The 9,582-nt window shown below is 49.3% G+C and overlaps 1 protein-coding gene across 6 annotated transcripts in view; it reads left to right on the forward strand.

Moving 5' to 3' along the window:
* Positions 1 to 4,710, forward strand: part of LOC144146608 (uncharacterized) — a 478,728-nt gene extending 474,018 nt beyond the window's left edge. For all 6 annotated transcript variants that reach the window (XM_077678547.1, XM_077678552.1, XM_077678560.1 and 3 more), the window contains one exon: positions 1,022 to 4,710. The gene's annotated coding sequence lies outside the window, so the exon portion shown is untranslated. The remainder of the gene's footprint in view (positions 1 to 1,021) is intronic.
* The last annotated feature ends 4,872 nt before the right edge of the window (positions 4,711 to 9,582 follow it).

The raw sequence follows: 9,582 nt of genomic DNA on the forward strand, positions 1-9,582 counted from the left end.
AATTACAATTACTTATGGTTCGCTGCTAAAGTGTCTTCAAAGTAAAATACTATCAGGACCACGCTTTTTTGGACAAAGTATTTTTTTGTGGGCAGAAATGTGTCCATGAAATCAAAGGAATGTTGTAGGGACCTCCTTTCCGAAGAGCAATAGTTTTCGTACTGTGCCATGCTATCCAAGCATATAAGACTGGATTTCATTTTAAACATCCTAGGATCCGGAATAGATTGGGATGCGGGTCTCTGTGCCCGCACGCTCGGCGCATAATCCCCAATTCGAATTTTTAATTTGACATCCACTCATTGGAGATGTGGGCGTGGGGCTCCAAGGTTTCCCTTGCATAGTATTTTCATTACGGACACACAGAACTAAGAAAATACATTTCGAGCGCAAAACGATTTCTTCGGTGTAGACTGCAAGTTCTAAGGTCGCAACTAATAAACATACTTAGAATCAGTGGGTAAAAAGTGCTTCGTTCGGGGCCCCAGTGGTCTTTTTGGCGGCATTAACCGAATGTTTCTAAAATTTTTTATTGTTCGATTGATTGTAGGGTTTAACCCGCCGAAGCAACGCAAGTAATGAGGCGTGCCGTATACAGTGGAGGGCTCCGGATTAATTTTGACCACCTGGGTACCTTCAACGTGCGCCGAAATCTCGTTCACACGGGCGTTTTTGCTTTTCGCCTCCATCAAAAAAGCGGCCGCCGCGGCCGGGAATCGAACCCGCGACCTCGGGCTCAGCAGCGCAACACCTTAACCACTGAGCCCCTTCTAAATTTTTTGAGGCACGATTTCGGAACTGTTCAATCTCGTTGTAACAATTTTGTGTCCAACATTAGGAACAGAGTTTTGCATGCGCCCTCTTTCAGGGCTGCCCGCCCTCGCTTGTTAGCTGTCGCCCTGTCAACGGCGAATTTCGCGCGCGTGTGTTTCCCGCGGTATTGAAGTCCGCGCGACAGCGGCTGACGTTGGACTACTGAAAGCCGACGTGTCGGCCCGTGTTATTCCTTCCCCTCTGGCAGATGTCACCGGCCGACGATGTCCACGAGCGCCGCCGGAAGCCCGCCAGTGGGCCGCGGGACGTCGGGGGCCGCTGCCGCTTCTTCCGGAGGACTCAGCCCCCTTTCTATTTACGGGTTTCCTTTCGTCGCGAGTGTCTGCTCTGTTTGCAGCCCCGACGCCTTGCGCGCGCACACGCACACACACCTACACACGCAGACACGTGCCCGCACGACGACCGATTGATGGCTGCGCGGCGATGTGCCTGTCACCGCTGGCGGAGAAGAGGCTGCCAAGGCGCTGCACCGTCTGTCCTTCTCGCCAAGCTATTGCGGACTTTTGGCGCTGGTTTTGTACACAGGCTGGTCACTCGCGTGGACGCTGTGGCGCAATTTACGCCCGCTCGGGGACGCACCCTTTGGCCGAGGTGACAGTGGGCCCCGCGTCCTTCCGTTAGTTTGCCATTCCTTTTTTTTTTTTTTTGGTTTGTTTTGTTTTTTCTTCTCTCTGTCTCTCCCTTATTGACACTACCTCAGAGGTCACCCCTTTCATCTTTTCTTTTCTTTTCAGAAAAATGGAAAAATGGCATCGTGGAGGGTGGGGTCGAAGGAAGTGATTTAGCGGTGGTTGTCAGTTATGTAGGTCAGTGGTGTACAAGAAACTGGCCGTAGTTTTGGTTTTCTCCATTTCGTCTGGTTTCTGAGGTTGTGGATGTTCTCAAGCGCGCTCAGAACAGTGCGAGCGCCTCTCGACGAAATTCACGGGGAGGCCTGTTAATAGGGTTTGTTAGCTCCATAGAAACAGGTCGATCAGTACTGCAGAATAAAACGGGTGTCGCTATCGAAACCGCACAAAACAGACTTTACGCTGCAAACAACCTCATCCCTGCAACATCGTCTGTGCTTCGTGTTAATTTTTCGAGAGTCATGCGGCGCGGGCGTTGTAACCGCGGAGCATGCAAGCTTATGGCATCTCTTCGAACTGGTTATGCTAAGCGGAAGCCCGGTTAAGACTGCTCGTTACACAAACAAGACGCCAGATGCGCGTATTGTACATTAATAACAACAACAGTTGTTATTACTATTACATTGAGAGGTAGTCGGTGGCAACCTGAAAGAGAACAAAACGCAGCGTTTTGTCAATCGAGAGGAATTCTAGAATCACTGGAGAAGTCATGGAGGATGCGATTTAAATTTTAACAGCTTGTAATGTCGCTTAATGTCGACCGATAGACATTCTGGGAAACCTGTAATTTCGGCTCAACGGCCACTGAGGCACTCTATGTCCACAGTCAACCCTCCACAATGCAGTTTGGCCGTGCGGTGCCTTTCGCAAACACTGCACAAATATCAGGTTTAACCGATCGCGTCTCCCTGTCTTTCCTCGTTCGCAGTCATTGTAAATGTCATCACTTCATACGCACCATAGGACTCGTCAGCTAGCCCTGAAATATGAATAAAATAAAGCAGCCAGCTGAAGAGTTTACTTTTTGTCCTCGCGTGTATGACATGTGCATTGCAAAACCGCCCTTCCCTCCCTCTGTCTTGTTTGTTTTGGTTTTTTTTTTTTCGCGCTTGTGTTATTGTTTTCAGCCGTTACGTCGGAGGGCGTTTTCTAGCATGGCGAGGCCCCCAACTTCTTAAAGTTTGCGCTGCTGAACAATACAGCACATTCTTTCCTCTTCCTTCGTGTGTATATCCTAATGACACCGTTCATCCAACAAAACGGGGCCTGCGACAGGCACAAAGCTCACAGCACAGTTCTCGTACCTTGGACTTTGCTCTACGAAACCACAACCAGTACTTGAAGGCGTGAATGTGTGGCAGCAAACGGACAGCTCCAGATGCGACTGCGGGTTTATCAGATGCGCGACCACTTACGCGTCGCGCCCTTTAGACCTCACTGCGCAGAAAAGCAAGGCCACAAAACCGACAGGATGCACACAGGGCACCTTTTGAGAAGGTGGTCAACCGCAACGGACCGTCGTTAGGACGAAATGAAATGTTTGAAACAACAGTGCAGCAACCTGTGTCGACGTGTAACGTGTTCATGGGTATGCAGCCGGTGCTGGCGGAGTTCATTTATTAGGCTCTATGCTCGTCTTTGAAAAGCAACAAAAAAAGCAGCTAACGTTGTCTTGCATCTAACACAAAAAAACTGACCTCCATACTAAATGTGCTCGTAACAAAAAGGTGTCAAGGCGAGGCTCAGGACTGTAGCTTCGCGCTGATTGCCAGTGATTAGTCTGGACTAAGCCACAATCGAGGCGGCAGAATCGATGCAGCGACTTTCCTAAACTTTACGCAGTCTTAATTGCTAAAAAAAAAAAAAACGAACACTTGAATGGAAGCGTATGTCGTGCGTATGTATAGAAGGAGAAAGTGCGCAATACTTACTTTACTTTTGTCCTCTCGCAGATAGGTTGCGATGGCAGGCGTCCAAGGTGACCAATGTATGCCAACTTGATGTTTGTACACGTCACCAACGCGTACCAGAAGAGAAGCACCTAGAAAAAAAAACTCGTTCCCTTCCCCGGAGCCACTCGATCCAAGCAGCAGAGTGGCGTACTTCGTCGTAAGCACCGCTTCTCGTGAAACCAGTGTCTGCGAAGTAACCAGCGGGCTCTTGTGTACTCGGTCTGTGGGGGCGCACAACACTGCACACATGACGAGCAGACGAAATTCAAAAAGCCTTCGGTACGCGCTTCTCGGTGTTATCTAGCGCTGCGACACGTGAGTTCATATATAGACCTTTTTAATTTCGTCCTGGGAACTGCTTTTTCGTGAGCCAACTGTGCTAGTGGCTCCCGAATTTTAAATGCAGAGCATTTCTTTAACTCACGATGTCACCCGGCGTTGTCGGCGTTGGCGTGCCTCGGCGTCCGCAACAGCCGTTCCAGGTGCGCCCTCTCCCCCACTCCTCTTCTCCCGCATCACGCTACCCTCCTCGCTCTCAAAAACAAGTCCGCACCCCTCCCCCTACACTATATAAAAAAATAATACTTACCGGCGCCTGGTTTCGATCCCACGACCCTGCGGGCGGAACGCAAGGTACATGGTGCTCTACCCACTGCGCCACAAAGCCGACACAGAATGAAAGGCTACGAACGCGCCTTATATCCTTGACTCATTCAAACTACGTCAAGAAGCTGCTGATACAACGCATTCACTACCACGAACTCCCCAAACACTAAACGTTAACGCAATACACCCACCCCCTATGCGACGCATTTACTCGAGTCCTCCTCGCGGGGAGATGGGCCCTTTATTATCAAGGTTTCAGGGATGAAAATTCTACATATACATATCTCACTGTGGGCGCGCACCGACCCGTATACCATTGATGTACTTCAAAAATAAACAGTCGAAAAACGTACCTGCTCACGGTTTTCGTACGTTTGCCCCGTAACCACGCGTCCTCTCTCTTGCTAAAGCCCAGCACCGCTGCAAACTCGATGCTTTGAGAGGTGGGAATGAGAGTGGGAAAACGGGCCACAATTTCTCGCCCCAAACGCCGCGGGGGAAATCCCCTGACGCCCGTTCTGCCACTTTGGATCGGGTGGCTTCGAACTCTGTCCTTGTGCTGTTTGGTCCCTGACTAGAGTCCACTATGTGTGTTCGTGTAAACTCAGGAGGCAAAGTTGGAAACTAAGTTATTGTTTGACGTCGCATTAGTATCCATAGTGTGAAATAAAAATACTTTTTACTCTTTATGCACTCCCCAAGCGTCTCGCCTCTTTCTTTCGGTTCACGTGCGCCCAATGATCAATGCTGACAAAGAAAGTTTGTTCCTAAATTCTGCTAAGCCTATGAAAAAATGTAGCTTTTAGTAGTTACGTTAAAAATGGCAACAAATATTACTGTTGGTTGCCGACGGTAAAGGAAAGGAAGCAGCTACTACTGGAAAATCTGGGAGTATTCTTTGTCTCCGTGACGTCATTGTTCAACAGGAAGCGAGCGTTTCATGGTTGCCCGCCTAAGCCACCTCTATTCGCTCCTTTTGATGGCGGCGCCTTTATCAACGCCAGCTTGCCGTGGCAGCATTGCTGTGAATTCACCCCGCTCGTTGAAAATAGAACCGCGGTTCCTGGCGGCTAATTCAACAAGTCAGTGCTGAACCGACATCCATGCGCAATTTGGGATTGATCGAGAATTAAGTGTCTGATTACTGGGGAAAAGCCAAATATGGCATTACACTAACAAAAACAAAAAAGCACAGCCCTTCCACCCTGGAGAGGGGGAAGTTCGGCGAAGTTGGTGCTCTGGTGGGATTTGCTATGTAGGGGTTTAGATATACATATTGGAGATTTGCTATGTTGAATTATAAGGACAGTGGCGCGATCTCTACGTCACAGAGACAATACCGTCTTTCTAGTGCGCCGCACAGGTGGCCACCGAAGATCACGCGGTATTGCGCAATGTCAAGGCAGGGTGGGGGGGGGGGGGAGGGACGGGCGGGGGAGAGAGAGAGAGAGAGAGATGCCGCCGCGTGGGCGTGCGACACGTAGTGAAGAGCTCCGCCGCAGCCGTTTGCTAGACCGGCGTTCGGCATGGCGACCAGTGTAATCCCACCGGCTGGATTTCGCCGTATCGCCTGTTCCGGATTTCGTATTGGCTCCAATGAAGAGAGAGAGAGAGAGAGAGAGACAAACATTTATTGTAGTAATGAGCCGGAGGATGTTCTTAGGGCCTCCACCCAGTGAGAGGCATCCTTATTCCAAGATGCCTTGGAGCTGGCTGGCCGTCCGTGCCCGTTCCACCAGTCGGCGCTGGTCCGAGAGCTCGGAGCTGGTGAGCTGCTCCACCCACTGCTCATAGGTAGGGTTGTGATTTGGGGTTAGAGTGGGGGTCCGTTGGCACTCCCATACAACGTGGTATAGGGAGCCAGCAACAGGGCAGAAGTTACAGGTGGCAGGGTATTGGGTGGGGTACATAGCGGAGTACATTGGAGTACCCTACTAAACGCTATGTACTCCAATGAAAAAAAGGGCGTCAAACTTTACGACAGCAAGCACGTTTTCGACGTGTCCAAGGAACGCGATGGCGCACAGTGCACCGTTGTCAACGGTCGCTGCGTACACCAAGCAAGCGTAAACAAGGGGGCTTACGCCGTCACAACTAATGTGTGTAACCATTATTATTTCACTTTAGCGCTGTCTCCTTGTAAATTAGCAAAGGTTAATGGAACCAACCGATGCAAGTGGCCCATCCGTCTTCTAGCGGATACGAACGGTTTCTATCTGCGTCTTTCTACGTGGGAAACAGCGCGCGCTTTCTTTATAAAGAAAGAGCGTGCTTTTGTTCTTTTAAAGATTTGAGCGTTCAGCTGAACGATATGCTCAACGAGAAAGATGTTTACTTCGCGCAGACGTCACCTTGAAAGTAACGACTACCGTGTTTTTTGGGCGTCCCGTTTTTTTTACTTTACACCGTCGTGTTTACATTTCTCGTCGCTGCTTACAGGTGTAAGCGTTGAACTTTCGCTGTCAATACTAACGTGCTGAAACAGCCTCTTTTAACAGCTCCTGTCCTTACCTATCGCGCTGCTTATTTTTTTGTCATGCTTCACCAACTTGCTCAATCTTCCACGTTAGGGTAGACGGTGGGTATAAACCTGTACGCGAAGCGCCTGCGAGCCAACCACCCAGAGGGGGAAAAAAGTAGAGGTGTGCAAATACCCGAAACTTCGAATACTTCGCGAATAGTGTTTGCTATTCGATTCGCAGCGCATATTTATCGTTAGGAATATTTGAAGCTTGCGGAATAAAAATAGCGCTGAAGCACATACATGCAAATTGAAGGTTCACTGCACGACATGCCATTTTGGATTGGCTTTTTTGCATCATGCCGAAATTCTACAAAAACACCAGGCCTGCACATGTGATCATTGCGTGCTACAAGTGTATTCTTGATTGATTGATTGTAGGGTTTAACGCGCCGACGCAACGCAGGCGATGAGGCGCGCCGTAGTGGAGGGCTCCGGATTAATTTTGACCACCTGGGGATCTTTAACGTGCGCCGAAATCTCGTACACACGGGCGTTTTTGCTTGTCGCCTCCATCAGAAAAGCAGCCGCCGCGGCCGGGAATCGAACCCGCGACCTCGTGCTCAGCAGCGCAACGCCTTACAAGTGTATTCTAACCAGGGGCGTAGCCAGGGGGGCTGTTTCGGTGTCTAGAACACCCTACAAAATTTTGTGAGCGTTGTACCTCCCACTCCTCCTCCTCTCTGCCTTTTCTTTTCTCCCGTGCTATTTACACACCGCATCGATATATCAAAATATAAAAACAAAAATGAGAAGACTGTTGGTTTGTTGCTTGCGTGCAATGGGGCTGTGCTTACTCTTCGTTCAGCGCACTGCACAAGAACGAAACAAATCGCGCTCACCAAACGCGAAGCAGCTGACGAGTACGGACGCTCATTTTTCTTTTACCCAAATCATTGGCACCGTGGTGACTTGGCTGCTGGCGTGCGCTGTCGCTATAGTAAACGACAGTTCGTACAGCTGATTAATAAATACGGTGGCTTGCAGCGAGTGGTAGAAAACCGCGACGACTCGAAAAAAGAAAAAAGAAGTCCTCGCTGTAGAGACACAAAATTATTGACACTCATAGTCGCCAACCAAATCCACGCTCGTTCTATAAGCTGGGAATGGCTTACATGATCACCAGACACGAAGCTAATTAGCTGATAAGAATAAATAGAGGAAATAGACTGAACTTTTATAACGTGAGTCTGTCTCCAACGGTAGGCCGGCGGGAAAATCGTAGGCGCATATGACAGCGACCTTGGATCCGCCGGTTTTTTACCGCCAACGAAGTCGGCACAGCACATCCTTGCCCAGTACGGTGGCTGCCATTCAGTTCCACCGGCGCTAAGTAAAAAAAAAATTACAAATGTATCCCGCACACGGACATAGTCGGACGAAAATGCCCGCTTCTGGTCAAGAGGTACAATGAGTCAAGAGGTCCAAAGAGTCAAGAGGCCCAATAGTCATGTGACAGCCGAGTCAACGAGTCAAGAGGTCCAATTTGGATCAAGAGGTACAACGCGTCGAAAGGTACAACGCGCCAAGAGGTCCAACGCGTCAAGAGGTCCAACGCGTCAAGACGTCCAACGCGTCAAAAGGTCCAACGAGTCTTGCTTTTTTTTTTGTCTTCTCTATTTATAATTTCCCCTCAGCCGTTCTTAATACATTAACCCCTTCAGCTCATTTTAAAAAAAAGGCTGGATCCAATAAAATCTCGTAGTAATATTTGGTCGTTTAAAGGAGTAGTGACACGAAATTTCAAAGCTGAGATAACTATGTAAAATGCTTCCTTTTTATCAGGAGACACCTCCCACCAAGTTCCAACAGTAGCCGTTCCGTATAACATATTTTAAATCCATTTTAATCTCTGCCCGCACGAGAAAGCCCTGAGCGGGCCAGCATGACATCATCTGCTACTTGCCCCAAACTGCCGACGTCGGGGCTCCCGTGACGTAGCCGACGCGCTGGCTGCGGTTGGCGCGCGCTGCTCAGTGATGCCAATTTAGCGGATTTTCCGCTAAATCTGGCGGATTTCATTTTAGTCTGAAGGGGAAAAAATTAGTCTAGCGGCTAGTGGATTTTTTGACGGGCCATTTTTATACATAGCGGATTTCTGGCGGATACCTCACGCAGTGCACCGATTCAAAATCGCCCTGCAAGAAACCATTTCCGTGTCCTCTAAAAATGCAGAAATTGCTTAACTTCAGGGGTTAGCAGGGCTCCTGTTCACTTGCTCCGCCTATCTCAGACAAACAAATCCGTGAGGTTTGAAAACGGCTCTGAGACAATCGAAAAAATTCAAAACCAGTGGAGCAAAATCACCCTCCTGGACTGGAATCAAATATCGTCCACGCAGTCGTTCTGGTGGGAAGTTCACTTCTATAAGGACGCCTGCAGCGAAAACCCGTTCGTCGAGTTGGCCGGATTTGCCATGTCGATGCTCGGGCTGCCGTATTCAAATGCCGAAGTAGAGATGAGGTTTAGTCAGCCTAACATAGTAAAATCCAAGATTAGGAACAAGCCGAAGACCGAAACAACAAGCTCCATCCTCGTCGTAAAAGCGGGACTGAAGTGACACCAGAAAAGTTGTTTTGATTACGAACTTCCCGCAGCAGTTAGTGCGATCGGGACATCTGCAACGTATTCACCTTTCTGGTCCCTCAACGAGTACCAGCGGTCCTGTGGAGATGGTGTCAGACGACGACAGTGGCGACGAAGAACTCGATGTGTTTTTCGTTGACCTGTGATTTCTTTTTTTTTCATCAGTGTGAACATTTATAACTTTTAGCCTCTTCTGTGATGAGGTTGACCAATGACGACCACCGCAGCACTGAAACCTGAAGTGTTCTGTTAGACTCCTTGGAAGACTCTTATTAAATGCAGAGCATTTCTTAGCCTCACCTGTTCCTGCGTCGGACGGTGTCAACCGTTTCGCGTCCGCAGCAGGTGCGTCTCTCCTTCCCTCCTCTCTCTCAACAGCAGCTGGCGCGCGCATGCGTCGTAGTCAGCCCGTTCGCTCCGTCGCGGTCTCGGCCTAACAGGTGCGTGATAGCAG

The sequence above is a fragment of the Haemaphysalis longicornis genome, unplaced genomic scaffold, assembly GCF_048455015.1.
Source record: "Haemaphysalis longicornis isolate Haplotype H1 unplaced genomic scaffold, Haemaphysalis longicornis Haplotype H1 scaffold_1, whole genome shotgun sequence".
NCBI classification, from domain to species: domain Eukaryota; kingdom Metazoa; phylum Arthropoda; class Arachnida; order Ixodida; family Ixodidae; genus Haemaphysalis; species Haemaphysalis longicornis.